General features: G+C 37.7%; 1 long non-coding RNA gene across 1 annotated transcript; it reads right to left on the bottom strand.

Moving 5' to 3' along the window:
• Nucleotides 1-4,128: 4,128 nt before the first annotated feature.
• LOC141607518 (uncharacterized) lies at nucleotides 4,129-6,190 on the bottom strand. Its single transcript, XR_012526919.1, has 2 exons — nucleotides 6,097-6,190; nucleotides 4,129-4,377 (listed from the first exon to the last, which is right to left on the bottom strand). It is a non-coding gene; the product is annotated as an uncharacterized LOC141607518 (long non-coding RNA).
• Nucleotides 6,191-12,144: the final 5,954 nt, after the last annotated feature.

Below are 12,144 nucleotides of genomic sequence, written 5' to 3'. Positions count from 1 at the left end.
GTGTCGAACTCAAGGATGGTGTGAGTTTATACGCAATTTGTTCAAAGTCTAGTTTAGTCGAACGATAAAAGGGTTTGATTTTATGTAACTGCTAAGAAAAACTAAAGCGATAATAAAGCAAGGGGTGTAAACAAATTATACTTAAACTAGAGTCTTCGGGTTCCCCTAAGTGGGACGAGTTAAACAAGGGTGAAAAAAGGGGTAAGGGTAGTGATTAGCCTAGGTAGAGACTCAATCTCTTGGTATCCCTAAAGATAGACACAAAATCATCATTAAGTATCTAATCTCCTATCAAACATGTTATCAAAAGACCCTACAAACTATCATTTATAAAGAATTCAAGCAAAGAATGAAGAAAGATGTAAACTTTCATTCACACAATTCCACAAACACCATATATGCATGAGTAAAAGGACTAACAATTCTACCCAACACCCAAATATTATCACCCAAATTGTATCATTAATCACCACTAGGTTCCCCCTAAACCCTAGGGGGTCACTACTCATTCATCATGGTTAAACAACTATCAACAATTGATGAAAGACAAGCAAACATGAAGGATGACATAATATAAACTATAACAATAATAAAGGGAGAAATAGAAATGTAAACAATTGAAATAAAGACTATAAAAGATGAGAAATTATACCAACAACAATGAAAGGTTCAGTCTTGGATTAATAAAGAGAAGAATTTCTTCAAAATCTTCTATTACAATTCAGTACCGAAATGTAAACTATTGAATAATCACTAAATTAATACTAATTTGCTAAAGGATTAATGTTTAATTATGGAAAGATTAAGACTTGATTTACAAAGTTTGAATAAATATTAAGTGCTTGAAAATATATAGGGTAGTGTGTAAATGGATTAGCGAAGAGGGTATATATAGGCTCTCCAAAAATTAGGTTACAAATGAGGTTGGTGGGAAAAATGCGGGTAGAAGGTTCCTCTACCGGTTGACCGGCTGCCAGTGCCAATACTGGCAACGAGATATTTTTCACAAAGTTCAATTCTTCATCTTCAAAAGCTGAGGAGTGTCCCTGCCGGTTGACCGGTTGTCGGTCTACCTGTAGGGGACATCCCTTTCTCTTCTTTTTTTTTTCATTTTCAACTTCTCTTGGGTTTCTCTGCCGGGCTTCCGGCTACCGGTCCCTCTACCGGTAGCGAGATATTTTGTATTTAGGCACCAAATTCGTCTTCAAAAAATGCTAAGGCATATGGAGGGTTTCTCTATCGGCAGGCCGGTTGCCGGCCTACCGCTAGAGAGTCCCTTCTAAACATACTCTTCCTCTTTTCTTCCTTGCTTTGACTCAAGTCTCTTTCTTTCTCGCTTCCTTTATCCAATTCCGGCACATTACTACGCAAATGAGTAAAATAGTGAAAGCACGAGATCAATGGCACAAAATAACGAGATAAGGCTCGTGGAGCACCTCTAAATGGGACAAATGTAACACCTCCATACTCCAAGTGCCTTACCAGGACCACTTAAGGTATGAGAACGCTACCATCTCGGTTAGCCGAGGCAATGATAATCAAATGGACAATAACAAAACGTACTTAAATAATAATAAAGTTTAGGCGATACAACCACAATCCAAAACTGCTAAAAAGAAATACAAAATTCTTAAAATCCAAACGACTAAACAACTAGTTTATGACACAGCGGAATACTCTACGACATGTGATGACGCCATCCCAGCTATCCCTCACATAAGCCATCATACCTGCTCAATAACTGCTCACCATCCCCGAATGGATCACCACAGTTTTTAAAACAATTAAACGGGGTCAGTACTGATTACATAAAACAACAGCCGCAATGAAACAGTATTACAAACAACTCAATCAGCTCAACCCAATCACCACAACTCCATCACATCTCCACACACCTGACTACACACTAAAGTGTATAGCCCTGCCAGAGTACCCATCGCAACAAGTACTCCTCGCCGCCAGTGAGGGACCGCAGCCGTTCCCACCTAAGCCCCGCTCATATCATCCGAGCGATAAACCCATGTTCATTAATGTGCACATCCCTTCTGTGGCGGGTTCCACAAAAGGCGAATCAAGGGCGTGAAGCCACTCCCGCAAGTGACTCCACTCAGCCAGGGACGCACCCCGAAGATCACAGACAGTTATACAACCAATCAACATTATACTATCAACAATCACCAAAACCAATCCAACAACAACAACAACAACAACAACAACAACAACAACAACAACAACAACAACAACAACAACAACAACAACAACAACAACAACAACAACAACAACAACAACAACAACAACAACAACAACAACAACAACAACAACAACAACAACAACAACAACAACAACAACAACAACAACAACAACAACAACAACAACAACAACAACAACAACAACAACAACAACAACAACAACAACAACAACAACAACAACAACAACAACAACAACAACAACAACAACAACAACAACAACAACAACAACAACAACAACAACAACAACAACAACAACATCTCTCATCAACGAATCCTCTTCCTATAATATATATACACACCATTACCACCACAACCATAGAACTCACCCAAAACCCTCGACATTACCCAATTAGGGTTTTAAAGAAACTCAACGAAACACTACATAAATTAAACAAGGAACTTACCCCCGATACGACGATCACAACGGTGTAAAGAACAAGATGATCCGACCAACCAAGCCTTGGGATTTGCTAATAATGCGATGGATGCGATGTACGTAACTGTTAATCTCCTCTTGAAAGGTTTTTAGAGTGTCAAAAGTGTTTAAGAAAGTAATGACTTAACAACCTCATATTATAAGTGCCTTACCAGGACCACTTAAGGTATGAGAACGCTACCATCTCGGTTACCCGAGGCAATGATAATCAAATGGACAATAACGAAACGTACTTAAATAATAATAAAGTTTAGGCGATACAACAACAATTCAAAACTGCTAAAAAGAAATACAAAGTTCTCAAAATCCAAACGACTAAACAACTAGTTCATGACACAGCGGAAGACTCTACGACATGTGATGACGTCATCCCAGCTATCCCTCGCATAAGCCATCATACCAGCTCAATAACTGCTCACCATCCCCGAATGGATTGCCATAGGTTTTAAAACAATTAAACGGGGTCAGTACTGATTACATAAAACAACAGCCACAATAAAACAGTATTATGAACAACTCAATCAGCTTAACCCAATCCCCACAACTCCATCTCATCTCCACACACCTGACTACACACTAAAGTCTGTAACCCTGCCAGAGTACCCATAGCAACAAGTACTCCTCGCCGCCAGTGGGGGACCGCAGCCGTTCCCACCTAAGCCCCGCTCATCTCATCCGAGTGATAAACCCATGTTCATTAATGTGCACATCCCTTCTGTGGTGGGTTCCACAGAAGGCGAATCAAGGGCGTGAAGTCACTCCCGCAAGTGACTCCACTCAGCCAGGGACGCACCCCGAAGATCACAGACAGTTATACAACCAATCAACATTATACTATCAATAATCACAAAAACCAATCTAACAACGATATAAGATAAAACAACAACAACAACAACAACAACAACAACAACAACAACAACAACAACAACAACAACAACAACAACAACAACAACAACAACAACAACAACAACAACAACAACAACAACAACAACAACAACAACAACAACAACAACAACAACAACAACAACAACAACAACAACAACAACAACAACAACAACAACAACAACAACAACAACAACAACAACAACAACAACAACAACAACAACAAAAACAACGACACCTCCACCAACAACAACAACAACATCAACAACAACAACAACAACATCAACATTATGTAACCAATACTGAGTAGGGAAACCCTACCTGAAATAACAATCACCAACAGACGATCTAGCAGCTAATCAGAATCTCTCCTCAACGAATCCTCCTCCTATAACATATATAAACACCATTACTGTGACACCCTTAAATCTAGCCTTAATTAATTACGTAAATTCTACAGAAAAACTGGTAGGATATGTTTGTAATTGGTTCAACTAGCCAAAAACCTGTAATTTCAAAAAATTTTCTAAACCAATCACAACATTTCCAACGTTCCCAATAGACGGGTGCTAAAACCTGCAATTGCTAACAATCTAACTTACTTACACCGCTAAAGGTAAGAAAATACATAATGATACAACCCAAAATAGAAAAGGGAGACATATGTCCCTTCAAATTATATACAAAACCAAAAGTTAAAAGGTTATATACATAACCAAAAGATAAAAGGTTTCTACAAAAGAAAGCCAAACTAGGTCCAAGGTTCCTTGCTCACTAGCTCGTCTGTGACCCCAACTAAGCATCAACAACCTGTCAATCGCATTTTATACAAACACGAAAGCAACAATTCAGTGGGGAGTAACTTCGAGTCCTCCCAGCCATGAATCGTCATAATTAATGTAACATGTAGTAAAACATGTAAACTATATGATAATTCATCTAATTTCCAAGCATCCTAACATATAAATGCTAAATTGACTAATTTAAACTATCATGTGAAAAATTTAACAAATTGTAATCCAAACTCTATCAACCATAGCCGGCTTGCATCTCACCTTCTATGATTCATAGAATCATCAAACAAGAAAGGGCAATATATCAAAGACAGGCATAAGTTCTTAGTCCCGTCAATAGTCGCTTTGTAACTCGAGTCTATACCACGAGGTAGGGAAGGTAATCGAACCGGTATCTTGGCTCAGCGGTTAATATTAATAAAACATGGCCAAGAGACAACACAACCCTAGCCTAAAATCTGCGCAGACCTAGACATGCGGATACACACCACCGCATCCAAGACCCACAATTTTTCTAAAACAAAGTGAGTACCCTAAGGAGTCCACCAAAGGGTTGGCTAGTACTTAAGCTGACCCCTTACTATCAAAATAAGTAACTGAGGTCATGCCCCAACTTGGATATAAATCCACTAGTTAGGAACACAAAGGCTATCAAGCAGTGAACATATACTCGTCAAAGACTATAAAGACCTATCTATGATGAAGGCCGAAATACTCACCTAGGACCTAGTCCCAGCTAGTCCCAGCTTGAATACTTTAGCCCACACCACACAAGACTCACCACACAAGTCAAGTAAGACACCCACTTAACCTTAAGAGGGCAAAAAGTCCAACTTACCAACCTAAATGCTAACATTCTATCATGTGAAAGGCTATATAAATGTCTATTCAGCAAACAACCCAACAATATCCTCAATAAGTATTCAATATTAATTTCTAATTCTAGCAATTTTAACAATATTAAAGGCTTTAGGGGAAACTAGGGCCATTTCTACAATACAAGACACTATTAAATTCAATAAACTATACATGTGAACTAAAGCTTGATAAATGGCCTAAAACAAGAAAAAGGCCGATTATCTAAATCATTCAACCGAATTTTTACCCGCAACCCCTGACCTGCGACAGTGCAGGTCAAATTGCGGTGACCAATCACTCAATTAATCGACATCGCATCAGACAAAGGGACTAAGGCTCAGTTTTCGGCACAATCAACAAAACATTACAATTATCGCTATAAAATTCATTTTGAGCCTATTAATTACAATTTCATTTTGTAAACTATCCTAACATGTGATAACTATTAATATAAGCACAATTTTACCATTAACATAATTTTTATTACTAGTATGATTCAATTCAAAATACTACCCATTTGTTACTTATATTAATTATAACATTAATCAACCTAAAATGACCAATATTGTACGAAAAACCGCGAAACAAGCACGGACCAACCCGGGCCAACCCCAAGGCCGGCCGTGGGCCTGCCGGTTGCTGGCCATCACCCCTACACCACCATTTTTTTCCATTTTTGTTTAGTAAAAGACCGTCTGAACACTAATTAATCGTTCCCAATTCAACTTTGTTAATTTAAACTAACAAAAGGCACAAATTAAGCATGCATGCAACAAATTTTAACATGTGAAAACTACTACTCAAACAAAAATCACCAAACATACAAAAACAACAAAGCATGTGACGATCTTTCGTCGAGTAACTCGAAATATGTTACCTTAAGCTAGAAAATGAGCAATTAGCACCTCAAAACCCAAACCCTAACAACAACTAGCCGCTATCCTCTACAATATACGAGTCCCCAAACTCGTCTTCCAATTCTTCACCTAAATAAACAATTAAAACACAATAATTAAGTATATATACCGAATTTCCGAAATTTTGTCTTAAAACAACTTAATGAAATCTGAAATTAAATTATACCAAGTTGTAGATCTCGAGGGGATTAGGAAAGGTAAATTTCGTGAAAATCCGATAAGAAACGAAGAAATTATGGCCAAAATAGCTTGAATTTTTGTTGAAATGTGTTTTTGGGAAAATTAGAACATAGAAGAAGATGAAGGAAGCTAAGAAAATCAGAAAAAAAAGAAAGGAAGGGGGAGTGTCAGCGTGAAAGGGAGAAAGGAAAGGAGGGAGTCGGGTTGAGTCGGAATTTTTTCGAGTCGGTTTTGACTCGTTTCGATAATAATTAAATCCGTAAGTCAAATGCAAATTCCGTCAAGACCAAAGTTTTTAAACACGAGATTACAAGAAAATTGAATATTCATACTACCCATTTCCAAATTCGTTTACCCAACGTTCAAAAGAATTGTCATTTTCCCCCCGATACGCCCTTAATTCGAAATAAAAGATTTTACACGGTTTAAACTATTTTTAAACATTTCAAAACTATCAAAATAAATACTTTTCTTCAAAATATAATAAAATTATATTTCTTTGAATTATTTTTACTTTAAATACATTAATGTCAAATTTTACTTGATTAATTAATTATTTTCGAAATATATTAACGGTCCGAAACTTACGGGGCGTTACAATTACCACCACAACCATAGAACTCACCCAAAACCCCCAACATTACCCAATTAGGGTTTTAAAGAAACTCAATGAAACACTACATAAATTATACAAGGAATTTACCCCCGACACGACGATCACAACGATGTAAAGAACAAGATGATCCGACCAACCATGCCTTGGGATTTGCTAATAATGCGATGGATGCGATGTACGTAACTGTTAATCTCCTCTTGAAAGGTTTTTAAAGTGTTGAAAGTGCTTAAGAAAGTAATGACATAAGCTTTTATATTAATCTCGCGTTATTAAAAAACTCGTCTAAACAAACCCGTCAAACACACTTACTCGATCGAGTGTCTCACTTACTCGATCGAGTACCCTACATGCAGACTATTGTTTTGCGTAAAAACATACTTACTCGACAGAGTAATCCCCACTTGATAGAGTACCCATAGACATAGAAAACCGTAGTATTAATTACATCAAAACACAAGGAAATAAAGGGGAAAATGGTACGAATTTGGCACGCATCAAACTTCCCCACACTTAAGACTTACTCGTCCCCGAGTAAGTAACCTAAACAGGATCAAGACCCTTATTAACACTAATCATTTTGCACACTTTATTCATAATAGCCGAATCGGGTTTAGCTTCACCCGAAGCACTTTCAACTCGCAATTTGACACTTCATGAGGGGAAGTGCCCTATTGTAAAGCAAGTGAGGTCTTGCTACAAAATTTTGATTCAAAATGGTGCTTAACCACCAAATAGAGCATGAAAATGAACCATTCAAAATGCATATACACTTGCCTCATTCAAGTGGGATTTTTTCAAATACGGGACAAAAAAGGTCAATAGTGGAGGATGCCGACTCAGGGTCTTACCGGGATGACTGATATAGGACCCTTTTACGCCATTTTACCCTCTATTTTCATGCCAACCGACTCCATTTGAGTCGGTTTTGATCGTCCTTTCTCGCATTTTGTGTCCCGATTCCCTTTACTATGACATTTTGGCCTCCTTGCAGAAATTGAGGCGGGAACGGGTGAAATGAAGCAAGGAAAACGGGTTGCCTAGACTCAACATGAAGGAAGTAGAGGGAAATGAAGCTGAGGAAGCATTCCCAGCCGGTAGGCCGGCAGCCGGCCAGCCGGCTGGGAGTGCAAGTGTATGCAATTGAAGCTGAAACCAAGCAAAGGGGAGTTCCCAGCCGGTGGCCCGGCAGCCGGCTGGGAGAACGTTCAAGCTGAAAACACAAGTTTTTGAAGGAAGATACAGGAATCTCCCAGCCGGTCAAAAGACCGGCAGCCGGTCAGCCGGCTGGGAGTGCCCCCAAATGCCAAAAGTCAAGATTCAAGTCAAGAGTGCCCCAGCCGGTCAGTGACCGGCAGCCGGTTGCCCGGCCGTACATACCTGATGACTTCCAAAAATTAATTCAACTTCCAGAAACTCCCACCGGCCAGAGGACCCGGGGTTGACCAGCCGGGAGTGCAAAGTCGTGTTTTAAAGCCCATTTCGAATCCTACCCTAATTTTGGTGGAAACTATATATACCCCCTCCCTTAACCATTTGTACATACATTCCCAGATCTGAATTTATTTCCCTTTCAAAGCTTCAAACTTTGTTAATCATTTTGTTAATCATTCCTTAATTAGACTAGTTCTTCAATTAATTAGTAATTGAAATTGGGTTGTAAGAAGATTGAAGGTTCCTCTTTCTTTATTTTTCTATCCTAATTCCTTTCTTGCTATTTGATTGGTATTATTTCTCTCCCTATTTTCATTTGTTTGCATTTGCCCTTTCCTTCAAGTTTGTTTGATTGTTGTTGGTTAAATTTGCATCTTTGTTGTTTGATTGTTGTTGTTTTCACCATTGTTCATCTTTTCATTGTTCATCTTTTCATTATTTCTCTTTCCTTTGTTCACCATTGCTAGTTGTCCTCAAAGACTCAATCTTTGAGTTGATTGTGTTAAAGATTGTGTCTTTTAGTTTGTTCATCCTTGTTATTAGATTAAACCATCTTTCTTTATAATTATTGTTGGATTGTTGCATGTTTAGAAGTAGAATTCATCCTCTCACCATGTTTATACTTAAAGACTCCATCTTTATTGTTTATTTTGCCTTTAGAAACATGATTAGTGATTAGTCTCCTTCTAGGACTCGGTTTGACCCGATATGGGTAATTTCACTAATTAATTATCATTAAGGCTAATTTGTGGGGGAAATTGGTGAGGGTAGTTTAGAGGATTTTGCATGTTTAAGGTTTGGGTTTTGGGTAGTGTCAACTTGTGACCCTTGTCCACCAACGGGAGTTGGTTAGGTTGTAAATTGGATACCCGAAATTTGACCTTGTCACCAACTAAGGTTGAGACCGGAAGGGAGAACCGAGGGAGGGTGCCTCTAGGCTAGCGTTTGAAATCGACCTCCGGAAGGAGGAGTGGGATGACCCGGAATACGATGAGTACTTAATGATCTTGACCAAATTCTTGACCTCCGTGGAAAAATGCATGTTTTCGTGGTTGTTGGGTTTTGAATTAGGAATACCAACTTTCGAACCCGGGAGGGGGGGGGGGTTAGTTGGAGTAGCTAGTGTCCTTTTGCGAAGCCGGAAGGGAGGTTCTAGGCGAATTAGAGCCATCTTCCCCTTACCTTTCTACCCCTTTTGATTAGCCGAGACGATTAGTATGTGGAATTACTTATATTAGTGGGAGAACGGAGTTCTAGTCCTTCTCTTTATTTGATCTATCCCTTATCTTTTAGCTTGTTCTTATCTTGTCTAGTTTATAGTCTTTAAATTTGTTAGTTTAGTGTTAGTTTGTTACCGCCCTCCTTGTTATTTATTGACTTAGCTAAGCTCAAGAATATAGACAATTAGTAATCACACCTACTCCTTGTGGGATCGACCCTCTAGAGTGTACAACGATAAAATCGTGCACTTGCGAGGTATTACTTGATACCATCAATGACAAGCCCCTAATTCTAGCTCAAGTAACCAATATAGACAACACGAATGCCTAAGAAACAAATTCTAGGCGGGAAAGGGGAAGTACGTAGCTATACTCCCAAGATTGACACGACAAACGCAAGATTCGACTCCATATCAAGCCCTCGACCAAAAGAAGACCTAAGTTCAACTCTCACGGGTTAACTATATTGAAATAAGAAAGAAAATAAGAGATTATATCAAAATATGGGAAATATTTTAGGCTGGAAAACTTTGAGTTTTTCTTATTCATTTAGTATATAAGGGATGAAACAATGTTATAATTTGAAAAAACAAGGTAATTAATGTAAAATAAATAAAATCTCATAAACTGCCGAGTGACAAGACTGTTGGAGTATCAACATTGGTGTCATTTCGCCTTCTACGACGTCTTCCCCGTGTCGATATATTAGATTATTTAAGTTTTCATTCATTAGATTAATTAAGTTTTTTTTACATTAGTATCAACAAGACTGTTACAGTATCAACATTTGTGACAAGACTCACATTTATTTATGTTTTCTTATATTAGATTATTTTATTATTATATAATTATATATATAATACGAAGTTTCTTACATTTATTTAAATTTAATAATGAGTTTCTTAATAAAAATATAATACCGAGTTTCTTACATTAGATTATTTTATTATTATATATTATCACAATTTCTCATTTGACGGATTATTCATCTTAAACTTAAGAAGGACAAATACATTAAATAAGACAAAAATAAAATGTCTATCGAATAACATGATATTTGTCATATTTTTACAAACGAGTCATTATTTAACTCGTTTTAAATCTTAAAACAGATTTGTCCCTGTTAAGAGAGAGTAGTAGGGAGAGACTAGTTGATAGATAAGACTGTCATAGTGCCATGCGACATTGTCACCCTGGGAAACAATTACTCCCCATCCTAACGTGCGCGCACAACTCTGTGGCCGGATTGGAATGTTTCCACACATTCGTGCGCTCATTCATCCTTTCATGTCTTTCCCCGGACTGCTATAAATACATGAATTCTTGTCGTCTCAACATTATATCATTCACAAATACTCCGTACTACTTATTTGTGATGGACAATATCCATTATATACCCTCTTTCTTATAATTACCTTTTTTACAACTTCCTCCCTTTTTTCTCTCTTCTCATTTCATCACTTACATACAAATTTGTACCCAACTCATCTTCACTTTCTTCTTTCCCCTTTTTGGTTCGTTTTTTCTTACTTACATTCTTATTATTGGAATTATTGTCGTTCATTTTCATGTTAGCCCATTTCAAATTATTTTCTTCGACAAATTTTTGTTTTAGATAGATAATTCCGTCAGAAACAATAGGACGGGGGTCTTGTGACCATTTTATGGTCAAATGTAACCATCATAAATAATAACTTATTTTTCAAAAATGGTCACATTTTATTGTGAAATGATCTCAAAATCATGTCTTATTTATTCAAACGAAAGTAGTTCATTTAAAGGGAGACCAACTAATTTTCTTATTGATTTACACTTTTTCTATCTAACACTTGTTTGAAATTATGAAAATCAACATGGGTTATCCTAATTTTTGTGCCAATTATGGGTGGATTTAGGGGTGGCAAGGAGGGAGATGCTCACCTTAATTTTCTAGAAACCTGTTAATAGATATATATTGTCATAAATAGGGGTGATAATGAGATAAGACACATAGCGAACAACTCAATCAAATGGGTTTGGTGTAGTGGTTGCTCACTTCATCCCTTAACCATGAGGTCAGATGTTCGATCCTGCCCATGAGAATGGAGCAAACTCTTTGGCCAGCCGTTTACCTCTTCGTGAGAGCACTCACGGCGAGGGGATTATACACTGTTGTCGACGGTGGACACCCCGGTTTACACCAAAAAAAAACATAGCGAACAACTCGATCTCCGTTAGGTCAATAACTTGCTCTTAATTTTCAAAAATATTTATCATGATTATATCTTTGTATAACCATATTAAATGTCTTCATTGAATTGCCCAATATTTTTAAATATAATTTCCGAATCCTGGTATTGAAACTATTGAAAGAAAAAAAAAATGATAACCTAACAATTATATATAGGCTCGTGTTGAGTTTGGACTCCGCTCGAACTCGGGTTAAAGCTCGCGACCATGGTAGCGAGCTCAATTTTTTCAAGCTCGGGTAAGCACGAGATCGGCTCGAGCTCGAGTTTTGTTTCATGAGTACAAGCAGAGTAAGGCCAAGCTCAAGTTCGGGGTCGGCTCGGCTTGTTATC

This window comes from Silene latifolia, chromosome 10 (genome assembly GCF_048544455.1).
Source record: "Silene latifolia isolate original U9 population chromosome 10, ASM4854445v1, whole genome shotgun sequence".
Lineage (NCBI taxonomy): Eukaryota > Viridiplantae > Streptophyta > Magnoliopsida > Caryophyllales > Caryophyllaceae > Silene > Silene latifolia.
Note: the sequence above shows the minus strand (reverse complement) of the source record. Positions and strands in the feature narration are given on the sequence as shown.